This window comes from Rousettus aegyptiacus, unplaced genomic scaffold (assembly GCF_014176215.1).
Source record: "Rousettus aegyptiacus isolate mRouAeg1 unplaced genomic scaffold, mRouAeg1.p scaffold_m13_p_3, whole genome shotgun sequence".
In the NCBI taxonomy this organism is placed as follows: domain Eukaryota; kingdom Metazoa; phylum Chordata; class Mammalia; order Chiroptera; family Pteropodidae; genus Rousettus; species Rousettus aegyptiacus.
The window spans coordinates 51,055,298-51,081,144 of NW_023416306.1; the positions used below are offsets into that span (position 1 = coordinate 51,055,298).

Consider the following 25,847-nt stretch of genomic DNA (forward strand, 5'->3'; position numbering starts at 1 on the left):
ATGAGATGCAAACGCGTTCGGGGAGTTGCAGGCCTCCTTCATTCCCAGCAGGTAAACGAGGCCTTATTATTTATTTATTTAAGGGCAAAAAGTGAGAGTTCCGTGGTTCTGGTGTTTATTATCAAAATGTATGGATTCGACATCGAGCAATAATGTGTTCAAAGTGAAACCACATCATTAAATATCACAGGCATTTATTAAGACAGTTTCCTTCTTATTGACAAATTAAAACAGGCATTATCCCATCAGGTCCCACGTGATTCTTTTTGTTGTTGTTGTTCTAGCTTTGGTAGAATCTCAGTTTCTGGAAGGCAGCGGAAACGAAAACAAATCTGGGGAAAGCAGAGATATCCGAGGAGAACGGATATCGGGCAGATATTCATGTGATGAGGAATGGACAATGCCTAGGCTGTAGCTTCAGCGGGGGACTCCATTTTAAACGTGTCCTGTTAACTTACTGCTCTCTTTCTTTTCCTTCTTAGTGCTCCCATGATCTGTCCCATTAGCTCGCCCATTTGTTTCCTACCCCGTTTCTCCTCTCTTTCCTCTCTCTCATTGCATATTATTGACAGTAACAAAGGGCTTCCATTCTTGTGTGCTGTGACTTCTCACCTGGATGCAGCAGTAGGTGCGGGAGGTAGTAACTTTTGTGCCAGGATTCTCTGAACTGCTTCACGCCTGGAGCAACTTCATGCTAAAAAGTTGGTACAGTTTTGAATGTCCATGCTCAATCGAAAGAAACTGACTTGGGAGAAATGACATAAATCCATTATCACTGCTCTGAAACCTCTTTCTGCTCCAGGCAGAGAAGATAAATTACCACCCAAGTGATATGAAGTTAATTGGAATATTTCATTGGATCAAATACATCACGATGTCTAGAAATCTCTCCTCTTTTAAGTCGGAATTAAGGAATGGTTATCAGACCAATAATAGACACTATCATTTGCATACATTTCATCTCAAGAGACTTCTGAAGTTAGGCAATACTCAAGTGGTTAATTGTTCTTTATACTCCTGACATATCAAAGGACGGCTCAGATTGGGGGACCCATCAGTGAGTGAGATAACTGGCAGGGGGCTCATAAGGAGGGTACGACCAGCCCAGGCTTGCAGGGGTCTTTTAAAGTGTTCCCATGAGGGAGGTGAACTGGCAAGTTTATTTAAAGCAGACTTTCTTCAGTTTTAATGATTCTAGACAACTGGAAATTCAATGATGAGAAAAATGTTAGAGTTTCCCCCCCCCATTAATTTTCCCGTTTCATCTAAGACTTATATTCCTTGAAATAGGCTCGAAAGTTGTCATCAATTCCATTTTCCCTCAGACTTCTTATCGAGCAGGTATCTGGTCTCAGAGTTTATGCTGTAGATGAAATTAATTTTCAGTGTTTACTCAGAATGTATATCATCAGCAGGATGACTTTTCAAAGTCCTTTCTGATTTCTTCATAATTCTTTGAGACCTTCAAGGAATAGCAGACCCATTTTATTTACTCTGAACTTCCCAACCCTGCACGGCCAGGCATGGAAATGATGTGTCTTTCTTGCTGAGTAAAAAGATGACTAGTCCATCTCCTGTGGTGACATTCTTATAGTTCCCAATGTTACCTGTATAGGCTACTCTATAGATATATTTTGCTGAGCCCACATGAATGCTGGCTCAGTTAAGCACTTTTAGCTTCAACTGAGGGATGTCCAGATGACCATTTGCAAAATGGGCTCCCTGCCAAGGATACAAGGGTATGTGAAGTAGCATTAGAGGTTATCTTTGTCATGCAGTTATCTCTGTGACATAGACAGTGTCACCAAACATTCTATGTGTAACCCTGCACTTTCAAGCCTCCCTTAAATTAGCACCATGTCACTATGTGTGGCCAATGGACTATGAGGAAAAGAGGCATGTGCCATTTCTCAGCATAGGCAGTTTGAGACCCAGGGTCCCCAATCCAATCTTTTTCTGTCTCTTTCATGGTGGTTTTGAAGACTACAGTTTTAGACTGTCCCATTCTAATGTGATGGAGACCTCATCGGCCTGGGTTTCTGGGTGAGTGTGGAGTAGTTTCCCCACCAATTACATTACAATTACAATGTGAGAGAGAAAAAAATCTTTGTTTTACTAAGTCACTGAGAGTTAGTTTGTTACTGTAGCATAGCGAATTTTGACAAATACATCCCCAGTAGATTTCTCCTTTTATCACACTGGCTAACCCTAAGTTATTTGGTCACTCATAGCCCCAAGGAAGCCTGGGAAAATGGGAAGATGATTACCAATTGGGTTAACAGAAGTTGGTCTACCCCACTGAGGCTGTTTTGCCCAAGAAAAAAGTTGGGTTTTGTTACAAGGAAGAATTGAGGAAAGTACCAGACACTATTCAGGCTAAACAAGGAAGAAAAAAAAAAACACTATAGCGAAAAGGCAGAGGTGGATACCTAGGCATTTCTGTAATTCCATGCCTCAGACTAAGTGTCCCAGAAACGTCTGATGTCAAGTGGCTCCTTCTCCTCTGAGCTGTCAGGATGCCTGGTTAAGTGGCTGTTAAATAGCCTCTGCCTCCTACCTCCTGCCTCCCACCACCCCAAAGGCTGCTCTAGAGGTAGGGAGGGAAGTGATCCACCCCCCCCCCCCCGCACCCCCCCCTCCCACCTCACGCCGCTATCCCTTTGCCAGATCTCTCTGAAAGGTTATGAGGCTGAACGGATTTGTGTTTGAAAAGGGCTTTGAGGATCTGGCGTAAAAGGTACCACAGAAGTGCAAATGCCTGTAATTCATTGCAGGCTGAATGGGACAGGAACTGAATTGCTCTAAACTGGAATTTCAGGTCTTGTGGCTCGAGTCTGGGGTTCACACAATAGGCCCCCCTCCCCCACAAAGTACGTTTTTTTTCTGTTCTCACTGCTATTGTTTCCCTCAGTTTCCTACCCAAGTTAACCCTCAATGTTCTCCCCACCCAGCTCCTCTGGAGGAAAGTTTGGCTCTGAGAATTTCATCACTTCTTTCCCTGACCTGTGCTAGCATTCGCTCCTACCACTCATCAGTTCTCCCCACCTCAGCCCCTTCCAGTAGGAGAAACCGAACCTCTATCAGCTAGACCCTGGGGTTGGCTTCATGGTGGGAGTAGGGTGAAGTCTGAACATAATGGTCTGTCTCACCCTCAAAAAGTAACCAAGTTATTGGGAGGTGTGTTGAAAGTGCATATTCCCAGCCCCGGCCCAGAGCCACTGATGCCGGACTTTGAGGGTGAGTTCCAGAGGTCTGCATTTTCCCCAAGCTTTTAAGTGCCACAAAGGAAGCTCAATAAAGATTCCTGAAATGATGAATGAATTGTGAAACACTCATACTGTGCGTTCCTATTCTAATAGACTTTTCTATAAGTTCTCTTTTTATCTTCACCAAACTCTAGGAGGTGGTTATAATTCTCAGCATTCCTCCATTTTCCAGCTGAGGAATTTTGGCCAAGGAACTCAGCCAGGACTGGGACCAGGTTCCACACTGGCACCTGATTGAGTCGTCTGTTTCTTCTCCCTGAGGATTAACATTTTTAAAAGGATTTCAGGGCAAGAACCCAGTGGAATGGATCCCCAGTGGTGATGTTTCTGGCAGCAGAACTGGTGAGAGGCTATTACCCAATGCCGGAAGTGTCAGGAAGAGTTAAATCTTTTTGACAATTCAATAGCCCCCTTTGGGTTTGCCCAAATGGTACCTGTTGTTGAAGTCAATAGAGCTTACAATTTAATTTCATCTTCGTGCAAACAATCTCTCTCATTAGGGGGTGGAATGATGATGGGATTCTCCCAGCCATGCAGTTTCACTTTCTATAGGGACAATGCATAAGCATAGTCACTGTTTACTGCAGAGAGAGGGGGGAGAATAACCCCTTCCTTTCCCCGCCTTGGACTTCTTGTAATGAGGAAGCCAACATCTGGGTAAGAAGAGGTGGGGGAGACAACGAGCGGAGCGGGGATGGGAAGGGGTGAGAAGGGGGTCAAGCTGCACACACAGGGTTCCTAAGAGATAGCTCTGTCTTTTCCCTCTGTGAGCTGTCACTTCCAGGTGCAGGCTAATCATTATGTTCAACAGAATTTGAATGCCTCCATTATCCAAATGATGAGAAAGTGGCTTTTCTGTCTATTAGAGATGAACTCTCAGCATGGGCATGAGGGACTCTTTCTGTTTTCAGCTCTGAGCTAATGGGACCCTTTGGTTCAATAATAAAGGTGATGATGATACTAACCAGCAGTAATGGCAGTGCTACTAGTGGTTACCATTTGCTTGCTACTATGTGAGGTGCATTTCGTGTATTTCTTTAATTCTCGCAACAGCTCTGGAAAGTAGGAATCTCATGCCCATTTTACGGAGGTGGAAACGGAGTGAGCTAGAAGAAGTAACTGCCTAATGTCACATAGCTGGTAAAGGAAAGAGCCAGAACTAGAACCCAAGTTTGTCTGACTTCAAATGTGTACCTTTTCTACTGTCACCTTGTCACCCATCTTCCAAATGTGTTTCAGTAATGAGATGCATCCCCATTACTCTCTGTGGATCAGGAGGATATCCATGACGACCAAAAAACACTGCACATTGCATCCAGAGTGTTGAGGGCATTTAGTTGCTCCCTTCCCCTCTCCACAGGGAATTCCTTGGGGAAACTGGTGGGGGATACTGTTGGAGATTTCATTTTCTTTTATGAGTGATTGGTAATAGAGTGTACGTGTGTATTTGCATGTTCTGGCAATACTGGTGTCTGACATGTGACCTGTTTTTTATTAACGTTATAGCTTTTACAGGGGGTTGGGGTTATTACTGGTGCTTTGGGAGAGCAGGTGTCAAAGTTGGACTCACTCTGGCATGTGGAAAGTGATTTTAAGTTCTTTGCCTGGGAGTTGTATATGCTAATAGGAAAAATGCTCTTTCTTCTCTTCGGGCCAAGTTCTGAAAGATTATACTAGTTCTGTGGATTGCAAAAGGAAAACAAAACAACAGGCATAGATAGGCCTAGGAGGCAGACTTAGGAAGGAAAGGAAAAAAGGGGAAAGAGTAAAGTTAGTGAGGAACGCCGACAAAGGAAGGGTAGTGCCCCTTTCGACAGCACTGTGGAGTCCATGTGGTATGCGGCAAACTAGGGAACGGCAGTTTACTTTATTGAATGCATGACTTGTGGCACTGAATTCAATAGGTTATTAGAGTCTAAAACTAGAGCTATGCAAAACTCAAGTCACGTATATAACTTCCCCTCTTCTAGCTTCATGCTGAACGAGAACCTCCTGATGGTACAATAAGGTAAGCCTGTCTCCAGGTCATGCCGTGCAGTGGATATTTGCCATAATCATGGCTATCCTGTATTTTGTGGACTCCTATTTTACATTTTGATAGTTTTTATCATTGATATTTTCATCTTCCAACACAGAAGAAAGCAAACTTGCATTCCAAGATGCCCTTGAGGCTAACTAAGGTCAGACATGTGAACTAGGTTCCACTAAGGAAATGGGCCACATAAGGAGGAAGGTCACATTCAGAATCTGCCTTTCCAGAGAGAATGGCAGGATACGATTGAACCTTCAGGAGTAGTGGTATCAGCAAAGCTCTTAACAGTAAAATCCTGTGGTCAGCATGACTAGCTCAGTGTCTTGTGGTCCGTGTCCACCAGGTAGGCTGGGATGCCGCACTCACAGTGCCAGTGGGACTAACCTATGAGTGGTTCCGTGTTGGCATCTGGGTTTTCTTCATGGCTGTAGAGCCTCTGAGCTTGAATCACCGGCTCTGAGTTTCTGGAAATTCTGTGAGTTTCACAATCTGTGTAATAATTTTCCTTCTAGCTGCAACTAGGTAGAATTGGTTCAATTGTTTGCAACTTAAAATTCTGATCTACTTGGGTGCACATTTCTTTTCTTACTGTGAATGAATAAATGATCTTCTGTTTTTCCTGCTTTTAGTCCACCCTGAGACACTAATGAGATCCAAGTTTCTGAGTCTGCAAGGCAGACAGTGTCAGGCCCTGGACCCTGGATAATGATAGATTTTCTAAAGAAAATGCAATTGGAGAAATGTCTTCTAGATCATATGGCTTTCTCCAGGTAGCACTCTTAGCATTGCTGTATTTTGTTCTTATTCCCCATTTATAACCTTTATTAGTCAGGATTCTCCAGAGAAACAGAACCAACCGGATTTATATAGCTACAAAGAAATAAATTTATTATAAAAGATTGGTTCACATGATTATAGAAACTGAGAAGTTCCACGCTCTGTTGTGTCTGTAAGCTGAAGGCACAAGAAAGCCCGTGGTGTAGATTCAGTCCAAACCCAAAGGTCTGGGAACTGGGAATTCCAGTGGTGTAAGTCCCAGTCTGAGTCTAAAAGCCCAAGAACTGGCAAGGGCCACTGGCGTCAGTCCTGGTCTGTGGCCAAAGGCCTAAGAACCAGGAGAAATAACATCTGAGGGCAGGAGAAGATGGATATCCCAGCTCAAGCGAGGACAAATTTGCCCTTTCTCTGCCTTTTCGTTCTATTCAGGCCCCAGCAGACTGGATGATGCCCACCCACATCGGTGAAGGTAATTTTCATTACTCAGTCTATCTATTCAAATGCTAATCTCTTCTGGAAATACTCTCACGGACACACCCAGAAATAATGTTTTACCAGCTATCTGGGCATCCCTTATCCAGTTAAGCTGACACATAAAATTAACTGTCACTCAAGCTCTTTATATAGTTGCTAGAATTTAGAGGGCCACACTTTTGTAGTGATCACATTGGTCCTTCTTTCCATCTTGGCTTTTACACTGCTCAGATAACTTTATCACTCTGTTCAAAAATACTTAATAGCTTCCTGTCACCTATGGGGAAGATTCCAGACCCTAGGCTTCAGCATTTAAGCCTTCCCACATTATGGTACCGCTTTCCGGCTGAGTTCTCAATACTCTATTACCAGTACCAAATTACAATGTTTGCTTTCTCTTTGATTTTTTTTTTTTAACTCTGGCCATTGATTTTGCTTATTATCTCCACTTGCAGCAATCTGTCCTACATCTCTGTCTACCAGAAACTTACCCCTCACTAGACTCCATTCAGATTCCACTTCTTCAGTGAAGACTTTTTAATGACTCCCTACAGAAATATTTGCTTTATCAACTGTAATCTCTATTGTTGAGAGCATTTATTCTGTCATGCCTTGAACAAGAATTAGTTTGCCTATTTAGACACTTTCCTAATTATATTGCAGACTCCTTGAGGACAGGACCATGTCTTATGATTCGTTTTGTTTCTTCTTGTATGATTGAATATTGACCCTTGGATATGGTACATGCCAACACGGTCATTGAATAAATTAATTAGTGAATTGTTCATAGTAGAATGCATTATCTGTCAAAACAAAACCCCCCAAAAAAGGGTGTTTGTTTGTTTGTTTGTTCGTTTTATTTTTTATTTTTTTAAAAAATATCTTAGAATTTTGCTAGAACTCAAGATTGGGTTGTTCTTGTAGACCACTGATAGGATAATAACACTTTATCGGTGTGACATATAAACGTAGAGACAGATGCATTTATCGTATTGGAGGAATATTATGTTCTAGCCACACTCTAATGTTAAATTGTGGGTAAGAGAAAAAGTTTGTCCTTTCTTTAACATGTACCTTAACATATAGACTCAGTAGTGGGTTTTGGTCCCCTCAGAGGGGTTGTGGGAACAGAGATCTTAAGATTACAAAGTCCTGGTTTCTGTAGTGTTGACTCTGCTGTAAACAGAATGAGAAGGAGTGACTGCGGGCAAGCCATTTATCTTCTCTGGACCTTGGTTTCCTCTTCTAAAAGTTGGGTCATGATGTTTCTGCCTCACTTGATTTCTGAAAGGCCAAATAAGACATGGATACCTTGGAAGTGAAGAAGGGGAAGCAGGGGATAGAGATCAGTGGGAAGGAGAGAGAAAAAGGGAGTAATGAGAAGAGAGGAGGAAATGTGGTGGGATAGAGAATGGTATAATAGAACTGGAAATGGCCTAGAGGCACTATAGATGGAGTGTGCCCTCTTCCATCTGAAAAATACCAGGGAGTCTTTCTGAAAGTGTTTCTCGGGGCTGTAAAGAGACTTCTATTTGCCTACCAAGATTTCATTCTCTGCTCTCCTTCACAATCACGACCCCTGTTTGTGAGAGGGAATCACCTTGGAAAGAGTAAGTGCTTTTTCATGTGTTGCTTTCCTCTCGAGCCTGGGTCTGGGGTCTAGGAAACTCTGCATGCCTTGGAGAATCAGTACTGTTGAAAGAGCAATTGTGAACTTTAAAAAAAAAAAATCACAATTTGGATCAGGGCTTAAATAAATAACATGAGACTGGGGGCTTTTTATGGCTTAGGATATAAAAAGATCTCTCTGTTATCTTCTGGGGAAAGCCTTCTTTTCCCTCTCCCTTCCTTCCTTCCTTCCTTCCTTCCTTCCTTCCTTCCTTCCTTCCTTCCTTCCTTCCTTCTTTCTTTCCTTCCTTCTACAGTCACGTAGTCAGTGTTGCTAAGTAGCAGAGAACAATGCCAAGATTTTCTAAAAGACTTATAACAAGAATGTGAGTTTATTCCGTGAGCCCAGGACAGCACATTTTTACCTACACTCTTACCTTTGCTCATTACTGCTGTAGTCTCCTCTTCTTCTTCATTATGATGATGAATTTTCATCACGCTGCTTCCCAAATGAGAAAAGATTTTAAAACAGCCAGGTACAGTCTCATCCCTGTGGTCCTGCTTTGTACAAGTCAGACCAGGAACAGGGCAGAACATTTCCTCTTCATTATCACCTCATCATTCAGTTCCCCCTGTCTGAGTAGGGTCAGTGAGGTGGGGCTCTGAGCTGAGTGTAGGAACTGAAGTGCTAATGAAGAGATAGTGTTCAAGCATGGATCCTGCCCTCTCACTCAGGCCCCATTGAAAATGGCACCATCGTGAGATTATTTTTCTTCTTATGCTAAGTTTGAATGAATTTTAATGCTGCTGTTTTCTGGATGTCGATGGCTTTAGTTCTAAGCAATAAACTGTCCTATGGAGAGGGAAATTAACAAATATTAGGTTGATGCAAAAGATACTTATCTCTTTATGAAAAAAAGACATAATTTGTGTTTGGGGAAATGTTTTAGAGAACAAGGTATAACAATCAATCTGGTATAGAAACCAAGTTTCTGTTTAACAAGCAAATCAGAGCACCCGCTATGTTTTGAGCTTTGGGCTAGGTGGTAAGAATACGAAGAAATATTTAACATTTATTAGGTGCTTTCTTTAAGAGAGGTACCCTGAGCTAAGAGCCTTTGTGATGGTTTTATACTTCGTTGACTTAGCTAAATTAGAAATATAATTCCTGAATTTCCTTCCTGGTGTGGTTGTGGGTTAAGGTTAACTACAAGAGAGGTTTGCATAAGATTTGGAAGGCAGAATTGAAACAGCAACCGGTGTGCTCCGGGGCTGCTGTAGCTCGTGAGCTTCATCAATGACCGGGCATTCACCTCGCTGGTGTGGGACAGGAGCTGAGCCGTCAGATCTTCCAGCACCCACAGAATCTCATCCTTCATCCCCGGAACCAGATGTACATGCATATTTATGGTGAAGGAACTGGATCTTTGAGGTAGAGGTGATGAAAAGCACGCGTGGGCTTAGTTTGTCCTGTAAGATCAGGTTTGTCCTTATGGGTTCCATTTTTCCCTCTCTCTCCTACTTCATGTCTGGCTTTTCTTACTGCTGCCTATGCTGATCTATAGCAACTCCAGCTCCACCCCGAGATATAGAGCCGATAGCCCTCCACACACCTCGCTAGGTGCTTTGTGTGGTTCCTGTTAGTGACTTCTCTCTGATCCTCCAGCTCTCCTTCTGTTACAAGTTTCTCCTACAATAGTATCAGGTTTAATCTGTATAGTCAATCTCTTATTCCATATCACTCATGTGACATCGGTTTGGGCACCGGCAAAGGCTGAAGGGTCTCAAGGAGACTAATAGTGAAGGTTTGAAGGGCATTTGGGAAGTTGATATTGGAGGATGGAGAAAAGGCAATCCATGACATGTAATGATGGAAAGTTTCACAACACTGTGGCCTGCAGGAATTTGAAAATAGAAAATACACCTAATGAACTAGTAGATTTGGTTAAGGAGATCCTGGAAAAATATTGAAAATACCAACTGGTTTCTTTTAGCAATGTGTGACAAGGTAGAGAAAGAGATACGCTTTAAAGAATTTAGAAGAAATGTAGAAAACCAAAGCTAAAGCTGGCAAAAGGACCTCAAAGCAAAATGTGCTCTCAGGGAAAGGAACAAATTCAGGGTAATAAAATATTATCATAGGGTCAAATAAAAGTCAAAGGTATGACTTAAAAACTTGATGTTAAAAACTCAGAAGTACTAAAGGGTGTGTCTGTAGACCTCAAGTAGATAGCAAGACTTCTAAGAATCTTAATGATGTGCCTCTTAGATGTTCTTGGCTTAACAACATAGCTTTTAAGACTCTTAAGAGCCTTGTTTCATAGCCACCTGGCACATGGTAGAAAAGGGCTTATCATAGAAAGAAATTTGGATGTGACATTTGCCCAACAGAGTGGAATATAATTTGATATATAAGAAGCATAAATTTTTAAAAGAACAAGAACTGAAATGAACAGAGATAATTCAAATTGAAAAGAGGCCTCCGGGTCTTTAAATTAGAAGTAGGAAGAAAGTAGACCAGAAATAGGCTGAGATAGTTACCTGACTATAAATCCAAGCCATTTTGCGTGGAAAAGGAAGGATGACTGAGAATGTGGAGTTAAGAGCCCAGAGAGCAGAGCCAAGAGCCACCTTATATGACTGCCTCTCTACCTGATGGTTTTTCCCAATAACAGGGAGCTTGCTCAGCCCATGTAGGAGAGCCAAGATGTGCCATAAGCCTAATACTCTCAAGGACAACCCTCAAACAATGAGAACAGTAGTCACTGGATAAATGCTCTAGCTTCCATGTTTCTTGATAAGCATATTCTTCATAGTCCTTCAGAGTCTCCACAGTGGAAAGGAGCCACAGTTGTCAATGGTAATAATCTACTCATTAACATATTTTATTGACTTTTCTCATTTTACTTCCTCACTTTTACCATTCTTTTATTTATACTTCCTGGGATCCTTCCCCAAATAAACCACCCGCATCCAATTCTTGTGTCAGGGATTGGTCTTGGAGGAATCCAAATTAAGAACAGAAGGGAATGATTACCTGTGATTGGGAATACCTGAGGTCATGTCTCAAAAGGCATCTCAAGGATTAAGGAACCTACCAGGCTAGCTGAATGTGTCAGTGTCTGGAGGTGAGAAATGGGGTGCTGAATTGGGGAACTGTTAGTAGTTTGTATTACTAGCCGATACGAAGTCTTTGTGTGGGATAAAAAAAAAAGTGCCCCTCTCTGGACAAATGCCACTTGCTGAACATATAGTATATTTGTCTTCCCCCAAGAAGATGAAGCCTATCACCAGAGATTGCGGCTTAGCTCATTGATTGGTTTGGATTTCAGCTTCCTCTTGACCCTTGTGCAATGTGAGGAGATGAGTCTGGGCAGGTAGGAAGAGCTGTTGTGAGATGGGTAAAGAGCTCTGTTAAAACATTTTAAGTGACCTCATTAGATTTGTGTTTTAAACAGCATATTATGTCTGCCTAAGATGAGCTTAAGGTTAGGGTCAACACGAAAAGCAATGATGACGAGGGCTTGAAATAAACAATGTCTTTGGGGATGGGAAGTAATGGACATCTTTTCTAGAAATTGGGAAGGTAGAGTGGATAGGCACTGATGGCAGAGTAGTCAGGGGCGGGAGTCAGGGGCGGAGAAAAATATGGCAGACATTTTGAACAAATCGTAGTCACTTGAAATTCTGTCTGGTCCCTACATTTCCCAGCTTCCTTCCAGTTAGGTGGAGACCTGTGGCTAATTACTGCCTCATGGGCTGTAATTTGAAGAGATCTATAAAATATATTCAAAGAGATCCATGAGGGACATGTAATGTAAAAGAAAAAGAAATCATTCTGATTAAGCCATTTTGGTTTGTCATCGCAGCATAACCTAGGCTATTGTGAATCACCAGGAGACCTCGAGAGTGATACGTAGCTTTTGACAAGGATGACTAGGTGGCTAGGTAGGTCACTGAGGTGTTTTGGAATGTAGAGGTGCTATGTCAAGAGAAGAGAGATACATTTTCAAATCATTAATGGAGAGAATTGTTAGTGACTTTTCTGGAAATAAAAGCATCAAGACAAGAGCAATGGAAATTGATCATTGCACTGGATTCATTGAATATCTACTCAATGTCCTGGCCTGTGCTGATGCTGGGAGGGAAAAAAGAGTGATTCAGGACCTATAGCCTTTGCCCCCTGTGAACTCGTAGTCTGAATGACAAGATGAGGTGCTTCTAGATGAAAGTCAAACAAGCATGTCAAGCAAATGGCCTAGAGAGAGAGACAGTCTCTGGACCACGGACGAGGACATAACTGAGCAGAAGAGGTAGGTTTAAGGTTCCTTTAGTCAGATTGAAGAGAAGGGTACCCACTGGGACATGCTACCCCACATCAGGAAAACCACACTTAATACACATATGTCTTAAAGGTTCTAGAGAAATCATAGAGAAATATAAAATAGAGCCTGTGTATTTGTAGCAGTGAAGGCAACTGAAATGAACACAAATCCCACATCAATGGCAGTCCAGGTTTTCCAAGTCCCGATCTATCTTTTTAGATTTCCTTCTCCTCATCTGTTTACCAAAGATAGGCTCCTGGATATTCATGTGATAAATATCTCTATGGGCCGGTGCTAGGGAATGCTGTATCATTTAGAAAGGAGAATTACTATTTTTTTTTTTAATGCATCTTTTATTCTTACCCTTCATCAGCAATCCTCCCAACAGGAGCCTGCAAATATACACAACAAACTCATTCTCTCTCTCTCTCTCTCTCTCTCTCTCTCATCCCCCAGACCCTCTAATTCCCATCATAAACACAGAGCCCTGGCCATAAGTGCACAGAGAGTACCACCTTGAATTCCTTCCTAATGTCATGGGTTACTCTATAAGAAAGCATGGAAAGGCAAATTTTTTCCTCTGGGGTATGTTTGTTAATCTATTATTAGCAGAACCTGCAGGGTTTGTAATCTATGTGCTTATTTTATTTAACACCAGGATGTATATCTGTATCAGCATTAATGCTTCTCACTTGGGCTGTCTCTATCCTTGTCCCCACTCTGGTGGACGTCTGAACATCCGGCCCCCCAGTGCCATGGAGGCTATTAAATTAGCTTAGACAGCATGTGGGCACTAAAGAAATTGGAAAACAACAGCTGATCAAAGACACGGTGCCCTGTGAACTCTTGTGAGGGGGAAGTGAGGTATAGACTCTATCACAAGATACACCATCTCCCCATCTGTGGCCCTAGAAACACCAGCTCCAAAGTATCTTATGAGGAAAGAAAACAGAGGGGCTCTTAGCAACCCCTGTAGCATCATCCCTGCATGGAGTCATCCAGACTCCACGGCCTATCTTGGGCAACGTGTGTGTGTGTGTGTGTTGCAGAAGTGAATATGGAGTGATGATTTCCCCTTCATGTTGACCAAAATCAAGGAGCTTCCATGCTACAAGTATGTGCACAGGACTGAGAGAGGGTGAGAGAAAGGAAATAGTAAAAAGAGTCAACATTTGTTGGGTATCTATCTATGTGCCAGGCATTGTGCTTTGCCTGCAGTGTTTAGTTATGATGTTTCCTTTAGTTTTCCTAACACCTCTATGATGTAGGCACTATTGTTTGCATGAATTTTACAGAGGAGGAGACTGAGGCAGAGAAAAGAAGCAACAATCAGCATTTGAACCTCAGCAATCTCACTCCAGAGCTTGTACTCGTCACTACTCCCTTGGTGGGCAGCAAAAATGGAGAAAGGGGTAGCAGCAAATAGAGAAGTACCTACAATGGGCAACTGCTAATGGGCAGGGATAAACCACAGCCTAGTCTGGGGAAATACCAAAGCAGGACCTAGAAAGTTCAGTGGAACTGAGCAAAGAGAACTGTTACTGCCTTGGGTCTGTGACTCACTAGGGAGCACGATGTAGATAATAGCTAGTTGGCTCTGCAGACATTAGTCTGCCCCTATGCCCTCTTCTTACTGAAGACATATTCCTTAGATTAGGTGAGTTGGGAGAAGAGATCATTTTCCCAGAGTTTTCAGAATGGCTAGACTGGACTAAGATGAACGTGGATCAGCAGCTACAGCAGCACATGGAGCAGTGATGGGGGCCACAGAGGGCCTGGTCTGGTTACTGTTGTCCTCACTGACACCTTCTTTTGAATCTAAGTTCCCAGTAATAAATACGATGATAGTAGTAAAGCTACTATACATGCAACACTTCGCCATACTAAGTACTTCTCCATACTAATCACTTAATCCTGACAATAACCCTATGAGGTAGGTGTTGTTATTTCTGTTTCATAGATGAGGGAACTGAGGCACAGGGATGCCCACAGTCAGCTAGAGAGAGGCAGAGCTAGGTTTTGACTCAGACAGCCTGGCACTGGTGTTTAAGCCTTTAACACTTCAAGCCACCTTCTGGGGCTTGCCCTGTGAGAGATGTTGTGGATATTGGTGACTGAGAAGAAATCCTTGCGCCCAGCTAAAGAGCTATGCACGTTAGCAGAGGAGAAACATTATTCTGTGTTTAAGTCAAGCAGAATAGTATTGCTGGAGCAGAGCATGACACATGAACGGGGAGCTGTGGGCGAGCTTTCTGTGGTCCCTGGGGGAGGGGTATGTGTGAGCAATCTCTGCTTTCTCAAACAGTCTGGTTCTTTCAAGATTCTACTTTGGTCACTATCAGCGGAAGTAATTCCCTTTGGGCCAAAGGGGCAGCAGATGTTGTCAGTTTGGAGAAGTGGCATGGTTAAGTTATAAATATACCACCTTGCCACCGATTCTGAGCCTGCAACCTCTGTTCTCTGTTCTGCCAGAAATTCGTTAACAGAAGGCTGAGAAGCTAATCTGTGCCATGGGTGATGTGGAGCTTAACATTGTGGGAGGGGAGGGTCTAGTTTGCATCATAGGGACCCAGAGGGACCATGGAAAGAAAAAAGCGCAAAGCAAGAGTCTCCTCAGAGGGAGAGAAAAAACGGTCAGAGTAACTTGCCCAGAGCTTACAGCAACTTCACTTCAGGTAGAAAAATAAAGTAGGGAAGCTACTGCTTATCAAACATCCTCCCTCCCTCTTTCGGGGGGACCAGGAACCATATATACATTGTCTCATCCAGTCTTCTCAACTTCTGTGAGAGAGCGGTGGTAGTTTATTGTTCTCATTTTACTCGTAAGGAAACCAGAGCTCATAGAGGTTAAGAAACATACCCAAGGATGCCCATCTAGTTAAGGGCAGAGCCGAGATTTGAGACCAACTGAGATTTGGTCTTTGAAATCTACTGGTACCTGTGGATGCTAAGCTAGCACACCCATTGCTCTGTGCAGGTAAACCAAGGCACTCTGCTAGTCTCTACAGGTAGTCTAGTATACCCTGCTGCTCTGTGTAGGTAAACCATCGTACCTCACTGATCTTTGCAGGTAAGCCAGCATACCTCACTGCTCGGTGAGGGCAACCTGAGAGTTATCAGGCATGGTCTTTTAACTGGTGGATGGGATTTTACAGGATAGGACAGAGAGAGAAAGCAAAATGCTCCTTTTACAAAGTGAACATTATAGGGAAAGTCGAAAGCACCCTGCAGAGATTTAGCTCAGGATAGAAAGGCCTAGAGAGCTGCCTCCATATAGCCTTGAGGATATGAAAGTTTCCTTGGTAGCACTTTAAAGATGTATTTGTCCTCAAAATAGGAGATGGGGGATATCCCAATTGTATTTAGGGCAGAGTCTAATGGGAAAATTCCTTTTTTACTGAAAAGGGAATTACACCCTGGAGATTGTAAACCAGAGTCCTTTAAGTAAAAGGAAAATGTCTATTAGGGTACTGAGGGTTGTCAAATCCAGCTGGGCTTCCCAGCCTAGTCTGTGAGCTACATGAAGTACAGACTTCGGCTCCATGTCAGACTTACAGGCATCTGGGAAATGAGCTCCAGTGTAATCTTGACTCACTGGAGATTGATGTCCACTGCCAGGAGTTTTAAACCTGCTCTGGAGCTATAATTTCCAAGTATGTGTAGAGTTCTTCAAAGCCATGGCCAGTCAACTGCTTAGGCATTCTGCTAAATTAGGTTTTGTTAACCTGGGGTTCATTGCTGGCTTCAAGGGGCCCAAGAACCCCATAACATTGGAAGTAAATTTCTGTGTGTATGAGTGTTTTTGCGAAGAGAGAGTCTATTACATCCATCAGATTCACAAAGAGATCCATGATTATGACAGTCTAAGAACCTCAGAAGTATGTTTCGGCAACTGCCCTGAGCCATTTAAGATTCTTGAAAAAAAAAAAGGGCTCATTGATTTATTGATGTTTTGGTTCTGTGTGTGTGTGTGTGTGTGTGAGAATTGGAGTGATTGGTGGAGTATAGAATGATGCTACTCAGAGAACCACTCAAAGTATTCATAATACTTAGCTCGAATTTCTCAATAAAAAATTATATGTGGAAAAAAAAACAAAGAAAGAAAGAAAGAGAAACCAAACCATTTAGAAAATGAGCAAAAGGCATGAATAGACATTTCATTAAAGAAGATATACAGGTGGCAAAAGGCACATGAAAAGATGTTCAAGGTCATTAGCCATTAGGGAAATGCAAACTAAAACCACAGTGAGATATCACTACATACCTATTACAATGACTAAAATTAAAAGTAGTGACTGGTGAGGATTCAGAGAAACTGGATTGCTGGTGCGAATATAAGGTGATACTGACATTCTAGAAACCTGCTTGGCAATTTTTCAATACAACTAAACATAGAACTGCCATATGACCTAGTGATCCCACTCTTGTGCTTCGATCACAGAGAAGTTATAATTTACGTTCACACAAAAATCTGTACATACATGTTCATGGTAGCTTTATGCACAGGAGCCAATAACTAGAAATAACCTAGATCTCCTTCATTAGGTGATTGGTTAAACTATGGTACAGCCTTATAATGGAACATTACTCAGCTATAAAAAGAGTAAACTATTGATACATGCAGCAAATTGGATAAATCTTCAAGGAATTTTGTTTAGTGAAAAAAGCCAATCTTAAAGGTTACATACTGTATGCTTCCATGTATATGACATTCCTGAAATAACGAAATTATAGAAATGTATAACAGATTAGTGGTTACCAGGGGTTAAAGAGAGGGTGAGAGGGAGGGAGGCATGGTTATAAAAGGGCCTGTGAAATACCCTTTTAGTAATGGAAATGTTTTGTATTTTGACTGTATCCAGGTCAATACTCCGGTTGTGATGTTGTACTATGATTTTGTAAGATGTTATCATCGAGGGGAAACTGGGTAAAGGATAGATAGGACATCTCTGCATTATTTCTTGTAACTGTGTGTGAGTCTATAATTATCCCAAAATTAAAAATTAAAAAAAAAAAAAGTATATCCACCCACAAAAGGGTAAAGGTTTACCACCTCTAGGAGTATTCCAAAGAATGTGCTCTGTGCCGTGAAGACCATTCCGAAAGAAGATTTGCATAAGTGCCTTGGGTAGTGGTGACAATGCTAGGACAATGTGCAGCCTGCCAGGGCTCTTGGGAAGGGCCACTAATCACCTGGGCGCATCAGCACTGGTTAAACCATCGGCCTCATCTCTAGCATGGCTCTGCATAAGAGAGAAGATATGGTTCTGCGGGATCTCGTAGGTAGTTTTGCTTACTATCTTCCAGCATCTTGGGAGTCTGGGATACTGTCCAGTATGGGTGTGATCTTCTTTGAATGAATTAGTCTGGGTCATATGGTCAAATGAAACTGAAGGAACTTATTGAATGAGTATGAGTTTTGTGTACATGTGTGTGAGCCTGTGTGTGCATGAAAATCACATTTGCGGTATGCCAACAACGAGTTGGCTAGGTGCCTATGTGCATTTTTCCACTGAATTCTCATGACAATCCTGAGCCAGACCTTCTTATTTCCATTTTACAGATGAGGAATTGGAGGCTTGGAGGCTTGGAATGGTAAAGTAACTTGCCTTACGTCATATAACTAGAGAGTAGCATAGTGAGTACTGAAACCAGAGTTTTCCGACTTTAAAATCCATGGATACCTCCAGCTCACCACGTGCAAGTCTTTACAAGTGGTCACCTGCAAAGGGAAACTTGCAGGAAGCAAGATCGGGAAGGAAACCTGAAGACTTTTTCTTCTCTGAGCCTGTTTTAAGCTGGTGGTTGAATGACAGTGGATTTAAAGAGAAACTATGTCAGGGAATCTTCCTAAACAAACATAAAAAGAAATGATTTTTCAGAATCCTCGTGGAACCAAAGGCATACTGATCCCTCTAGCCTTTATCAGCACCTTCCTCTGGTTCCGCTGCCTGGCACTTGGTTCCCTGTGCTAAGGAGAGTTTGTGTGTGATTGTGCTGTGAGTTTGCCCTGCTGGCCTGTTCTCAGTCTGCTTCCCCTCCTTGGCTGGCCTCTGAGGCCCACATCAGGGAACACAGGCAGTTTGGTGCTGCTCATCAGTGTGGGGCAGATGGGACAGGGGTGGTATTCCTTGGAACAGTGGCCTCGGGAGTCCCTCTATTCTTCCCTTCCCAATGGAAATAAAACTTGATAGAACAAATGAGTAAAACCAAGATGTAACAACACAGCACTGTTTAAAAACAAAATGGTAATGCTGTAGCAATTACATGACAGCAAAAGCCTGAGCAAAGGCAGCACCTAATCGTAGTGTTACTAAAGTAATGATGGACACAAGAATAGCTGCCAATTAAAAATGTCGTGTGTTTACAATTTCATTTATGGAGCATTATCCCTGGTCATTGTGCTGATCATTTTACATGGGCTATTGTAAATTCATCCAACGATCCACAAGGTAGGCACTATTATTTTCCTCTTTTTGTGCATGAGGAAATGAAGACAGAGGAGCTAAGCCACTTCTCCAGGCCACACAGTTAGTGTAGGAGGAACCAGATTTCAAAATTAGGTAAGCAAACTCCAGAGCCTTCTCTTTACCACACTCTGCTACCAACTCAAAACAGTATTGTTGACACCTGTTACCTGAGCATCTTCCTCAATGATTTATCAGTAGAAGCTCTGTGACTGTCCCAATGTTGGATGGCAGCCAGATTTCTCAGAATGTTGAGTTAGTGTGTTTTATAACTCTAGAGATGTGCTAATTTAAATTTGGGAATACCAAAACTTAGTCACCCTCAGTAACTCAATGGGTTATTAAGGAGCTCTTTGATTCAGGTAAATATTGGAAGTTTCTTGAATTGAGCAGTGTTTTGAGAATCAAACAAATGACTTGCATTTTTATAAGTGTTTGGAGCCATCAGGATGTCCTAGGAGACCAGATCACACTTTGAGAAATATTGATGCACAGGACAGAGTTGGGATTGCTGGAAAGATCATTTCCCTAGTACCCTCTCTGGTGAAATTCCCTAGGGACTCGGTAGAAGCAACTCCCCATAACTTTTCCTTACAGCCAGAAGTCTGGGAATTGGCTTAGCTTACACGATCGTGGCAGTGCATCTGTGTTGCTGACTATAGCGGTCAGACGCTCAGGCCAGTCTCCCCCGAGACCCTAATTCAGGACTAGTTCTCATGAAATAGTTCGGGTTATGCCTTGCAGCTCTGAGGCCCTTGAATTTGCATGCCTCAACAAGGAATGGGGACATTATCTCACCAAAACCTTAATCATATTTTCTCTGACACCTGGAGAAACCCTTGTGACAGTCAATACTTAAAAGTAGATGGTCTCAAGCTCTTGTTAGGAGGGATTTTCAGTAATTAAAGAAAATGAAAATTTTGTGGGGATTCAACATTTCCCATTTATAATTAGTTTCTTGAGGTCCCTTTGTAATTATTATTTTAAAAAAGATCTTCTGTATTAGCATATTTAATCTAAATGGTTTAATGGATAATGGTTTGCTCCAATTAGAGATGAATAAGTTTCCTGTGTAACCCCCTTGGAAAAGATTGTTTTGTGCTTTGATGCACTGATGCAGTGAACACTGAAAAGCAAGGGAGAAAGGCAGGATTGTGCAGACATTGCCAGGTAATGATATAAATTCAATTTAAGCCGTTCCAGCTTTATGTCACAGGCGAACATCAAACCAGCCAATCTGCGTTTTGCCGGTTTCCTTAAGCGAGGCTGTTGGTTTATTCGTTGATGTCCTACACTGTGCCAGACACTTATTAGGAGCTGAGCATGGTAGAATGAAAGTAGCAAGTGTCACACTTTTCACAGCTTACAGTTTGTGGAGAGACAGACATTCATCAAATAATCACGAGCGAGTTTTACTTCCCAACTGAAATGAGCATTAGGAAGCAAAATCACATGGTTTCATGACGGTGCACAAAGGAGTATTGGGAGATCATTCTTCATGGGTCCTTCATGTTTCTGCATGTGTTGCGACAAGCGTTTGCTCTGGACTGTCTTTTCAAGGATATTTGTAGAGCAACTAGTCTTAGAAGATAGAAATAGAAATAGTATCTCCCTCTGAAGCAGAGGGAGCATTGTTTCCTGGTCAATACAATAAACATAACTCCTTTTGGAAGATGGGGCAGGTTTGCTAGTAGCCTCTTATAAGATTGGGAGTTTCCTAAGATTGGGGTTCCTTAGGTGTAATGCAAACCCATTGCATGTGCAGTATCCACCTGGGCCATTCTGCATTTCCCTCGTGGGACTTGCGGCTTGGGGATGAAGGGGATCTGATGCGAACATGGAGTTCATGCTGCTTGCTGTGCAGTGAATAATAAAGACCTATGTTTCAGATCCATAGATCTTGTGTCTTCTGCCAGCATCCATGAAAACTGTGGCAGGCTAACATCACTTGGAAGTAAGGTAAATTCCCAGATCTTCTACAGTTCTTGGCACAAATGGAAGTAGGACTAGAGCCCAGTGTCACTCACAGAAAGCTCCTTTTAGGCTCAATGGTATTGAGATAGGAAGCAAAGATAAGTCAACAGTGAATGCTTTTCTTTTGGGGCAGAAAGTGAACAAGGACAGAGCGGCCATCCTGACAGCTCTCCCACCTTCCTACCCACAGAGCTGGAAATTCCATTTCCTACTGCTGTAGAGTATGCAGAAGGGTAGAAAAAGGATAAGGTGCTGGACTGCTACTCATTTTCATTAATATTAAGCTAAGAGATGGGGGAGCAGGTCCCATCTCCCCAGACTTCATCGAGAAGTGATCAGGTTCCTGGGGACCAGCAACGGCCATTTCTCAATAACAGATTCAGGGGCTGAGACTGCTCCTGAACTTCTGAACTCAGGATTTAGCCACCCTCAAACTAATAGTTTCTATTTTTTATGAAACGTGAAGATATTTGTCTCTTATCCTTTCTGCAGGCTTGGTCAGGACCATGTAATGCCACCCACAGCTGTATAAAGTTTTAAAAAGTGAGGGAATGAGGTAAGAGGTAGAGGCCTGGCTGAGTCAGGTCCCAGGGCTGGGTCTTGATTTTCTCATTTTGACAAGCCTCTGAATGCCTTTTTTTAAATGGTAGTTTTCCTTACCATATTTGCCAATGACAGGTTTACATAAAAAATTTTTGTATTTCAAAAACAGGTCATTTTAGCAAGTAAAAGTGAAAGAACTCGAGATGGTTATGAGTGTGCAAAGCTCCCCTCAGCCTCCCTTCACGTGTTTGAGTCTTCCAAATTATGTTAGACTATTGAAGCAAAAATCATAATACTGTCTGATGTGGTTCTAAATGTATATAGAGGAAATAGTGAAAATTATGTCATACAGGGGGAACAGTAACGTTTTTATACTTCATGGTGTAGAAACTGGTAAAATATCGACACCGGTATACTCACAGGACTGAGGATGGCTAGGCCGTTTTCAATTCAGAACCATAGCACCAGGTGCAGTCCCTGTACTCTGTAGATATGCCAGAAATATTTTATGAATTAATCAATGAGAAAAAAAAAAATCTGCAGGTCACAAGCTGAATCAGTCTGTTTTTCCTAACATCACTCTACCCATCAAGCAGTTCCACCCCAGACAGACATCCCACAGGAACCCCAGAATTTCCCCTCAGGTGGTGTCTAACAATTGCTAAATTTCTTTTTGCCCTTAAGGAACCACTGTCCTTTGACTCAGGAAAATAAAACACTCTTAAGAAGGGCTGGTATTGAGGAGGCAGGTATCAGTTAGGCCCCCTCAAGAGCACCCTGCATTCTGAGAGCTTCTCAGAAACCCGAAGAGAACATTTACAGCAGCGCATGAAACCTAGGCCAACTGTTTGTTGAGTACATTTCATTCTGGGCACAATATTATTTCCTTCAGCTCACATTTACCTTGATCTTCACTCTCAAGTAGCTTTTAGCGTTTCAAAGGCCATCCCCCTCCCTCTTCCCCTTTCCCCACTCCTTTTTTCCTCTTCTTAACATACATACCTGTAGCAGATATTTTTTTTTTTGGAAGGAACAAATTTTAAAGAGAGAAAAACATAGGCCCAGGAGAGAAGTATGGAATAGAAAATAAATACAAATGTAAGCTGTTTTGATACTTGTTTTATACCTACAACAAACAAGCACAGAGAATGGCCTGTACAAAACACAATAAAGGTTTAACCATAGAGGTATTCCCTTAGCAAGGCTGAAGATTTCAGTGACTGGTATTTAGGTTTTAGGCTGCAGTCCTCGTTTTTGGACAGATCGATGGCAATGTGGCACCCAGTTGGCTGTTGCTGTGACTTTTTCTGAGAACAAGAGAGAAATCTGCCGGGCCCTGTCAACAGGACAGTCACATGCTCTACTGGTGACATCTCTTTTTTTCCCTTCTGAGGAGATCACTCAGCATTCCCATTTTTCTGATGTGGATGGAGGAGGTCTGCCCCTGTTTCTAAAGTTTTGTCACAGAACTTCACAGCCACACAGCTGTTCATGGCTTCTCATCTCTTGGTGGTATGGCTTTTATATGTTTCTTTCTCACAGGGTAGAACAGACATTTAATATTTTCTCAAAAGTACCTGGGTGTGGTGGTAAGACCCATCTAGGTGCAACCTGGGGCTCAGTGAGAGAGGGAAACTAACCTGAAACTGGTCCACAGTGTTCTGTAGCCAAAACCTACCCCTAGAATCTGTTAGTCAAATCCTTCTAATATAGAAATCACTGGACAGTCAGGGACTGGGTTTCAGTCACTGAAAGGATGTGAGACTTTGAGCAAATTGCTTAAACCTTTCTGAGGCTCAGTTTTCAAATTTATGAAGTGGCCAACAGGAGGACATTCAATGATCTGAAATATGTGATAATATTCATCCAATGGTAGGCAGCCATTGTCACGTGTTTCAGGTTGTTATGGCAAAGGTTCCATCTTCTCCCTGCCTTCCTGCTTTGTCTTATTAGCATGTAGTTGCCATTCCCGGTGTCATCTCACGGTCTAAGACGGTTGCTGGAACTCCAGTCCTCCCTTCTGACTTTCAAAAGAGTCAGAAAGATGGAAAGAATAAAAAGGTCACACTCTGCCACTAATTTAGCTCCCTTTAAGCATATTTGCTACAAAGGAGGCTGGGAAATGTCGTTTTTTTAGTTTGACCAGAGGTGTTCTGTTAGGATGAGCAGCAAGAGGGGAGGGCATGGGTACCGGGCGGACTCCCAGCAGTTTCTGCCACAGGCAATGATCCAGCCTGGGTGGGCACAGGGAAGATCAGGAGTCAGAGTAGGGGACCCTTGTCCAAGTGAAGGTGGGTGTTTTTCCCATAGCATTTTTTTGTTTGTTTTTTATTCCGTCAGTTAGTTGGGCCTGAATATATTTTGCCTTGTAGAAGGGACTTTTTCAAGACTCTGTTTGATCCAGAGTAGAAGATAGGAGGTTTATGTGGAAAACAAACCTCCCAGCTAGCAGTAGGGCACACATGATAAATTATTGCTGGGTTGTGGGTAACAGCAAAGGAGCTATGAGCAATTATTCTCATCTCTCCTCCTCTTTTATGAACACAAGGCCACACGAAGTCCTTCACAGTGACAGGTGTTTTAGCACCGTGGTTCAGAGTGGCTGACTTCTGGAGGATTTTTGAATGCAATGTTATTTACCATTTCTCTTATCCAGATGATGCAACTGAAACAAGATAGTGACATTCAGATGGGAAATTTCAGCTATACGGGCCTAAGAATTTTCCTCCTTCCTTCTCTCTTATCCTTCATACTCAATCAACAACATTGGTGATTTTTCTCTCCGCATATCTTCTGCCTTCACCCTTTCCTCTCTGGACATATCGCTAATGGGTCTGGGTTATTGCCCCCCTCACCTCCTAACATCCCACACTCATCCACTCGTCTGAACTAACTTACTCGCCCTGCAGAGCAGATAACTCTTTATCGAATATGTTTTTCATTCTGCTCCCCACCTGCTCAAAACCCTTCTACTACTTCCTCTTTTTTACATGAAATTATCTATCTATTCATTTTACCTGAAATTACCTGCTTATTCATAGGCATAACAATGAAAACAGTTGGTGGATGCAGGCACAGATTACTCAGTGAATTACAGATTCCTCGGGAGCATTAGATTCCTCCGTAAAATGGCATGCCTAGGCTTTAGTTCCTATACTGATGAAAAACTTAATCTTTAACACTTGCTCTCAGAGAACTAGAATAATGGCTCCTGTTGTCTTTCGCATGGCTTGTTTCATATATTTTTGTACAGCCCTATCACTTTTCTGCTGTGCGAGAGTGTGTGTGTTCTTGGTAGTTGGGTTGGCATGGGCTCCTACCCCCCGTGCTACATTTATTCCTTCCTTTCTTCATTTATTAATTATTCTAATGTGTACCCCCTTCCCGCCCCCAGAATTTTCTATTCACCAGGCATTGTGGTAGCCCCGGAGCAGAGATCGGAAGCCCTGTGCTCAGTTCATCTTTTAGTTGCTGAACATGAGAAGCCCTAAGGGAGCGGCCCGCATGGCCAGCCAGGGGTGCTGCAGACACACTGGGGGCTCAAGTGTTGGATTTTATTACCAATAAATAGTTCAATATATTTAAATAACTGGTACTGTTATCCTTGTGGGATCAGCTAAGTGTGGGTACAATAATTGTACTTCACAGGGCCACCAGTTACTGGTGTGCAAGGCATGCTCCACTCAGCTCCAGGGGCACTATGCGCTCGGAGCAATTATAGATGTGTGGAATTATAATGACTTTCTGGCAGACAGCAGTCAAGTGTTTCAAGGAAAGAATGCCTTTTTTCTAATTTGCAATAAGTTGCCATTCCAGTTAGTGGTGGGGCTGGTTGCTGTGAAGATTAAATGGGATGACCCATCCCACGTATTTAGAATAATTCAGGTTTATAGAAAAATCTCAATGTAAGTCAGTTATTACTCTATAAATGAAGTGATACAACACTGACAGTATGCAAAGAAGGAGTTATTTATCATTCTACTTCAAACTTCTTGTACCGTACTATTTGCGGGGTAAAATGAATTCACATTTGAGAAAAAAAAAATTCTGTCTTTATATTTTCCTCCAGCATTACGAAATTTTAAACATTCAGAAAAGTTAAGAGAATTATACATTGAGCATCTAGGTGCCCATGATCTAGATTTAAAAATGAACATTTTGCTGTATTTCTTGTTAAGTATCTACCTATCCCTCTATTCATCAATTCATTTAAAAATGCATTTCAAAAGAAGTTAAAGGTGTCAGTATACTTTTCTCAAACTTCATGAATATCATTAACTAGAGTTCAATGTTTATCTATGGTTCTTTTTGTTTAAAGTAAATTTTACATACAATGAAGTATACAAAGTTTAAGTAAACATTTGATAAGTTTTGACAAATG

General features: G+C 42.2%; 1 long non-coding RNA gene across 1 annotated transcript in view; it reads left to right on the plus strand.

The window, feature by feature from the left end:
- Positions 1 to 3,860: 3,860 nt before the first annotated feature.
- Positions 3,861 to 25,847, plus strand: part of LOC107519316 — a 115,281-nt gene continuing 93,294 nt past the window's right edge. The window contains exon 1 of the long non-coding RNA XR_001599083.2: positions 3,861 to 3,923. This is a non-coding gene — a long non-coding RNA (uncharacterized LOC107519316). The remainder of the gene's footprint in view (positions 3,924 to 25,847) is intronic.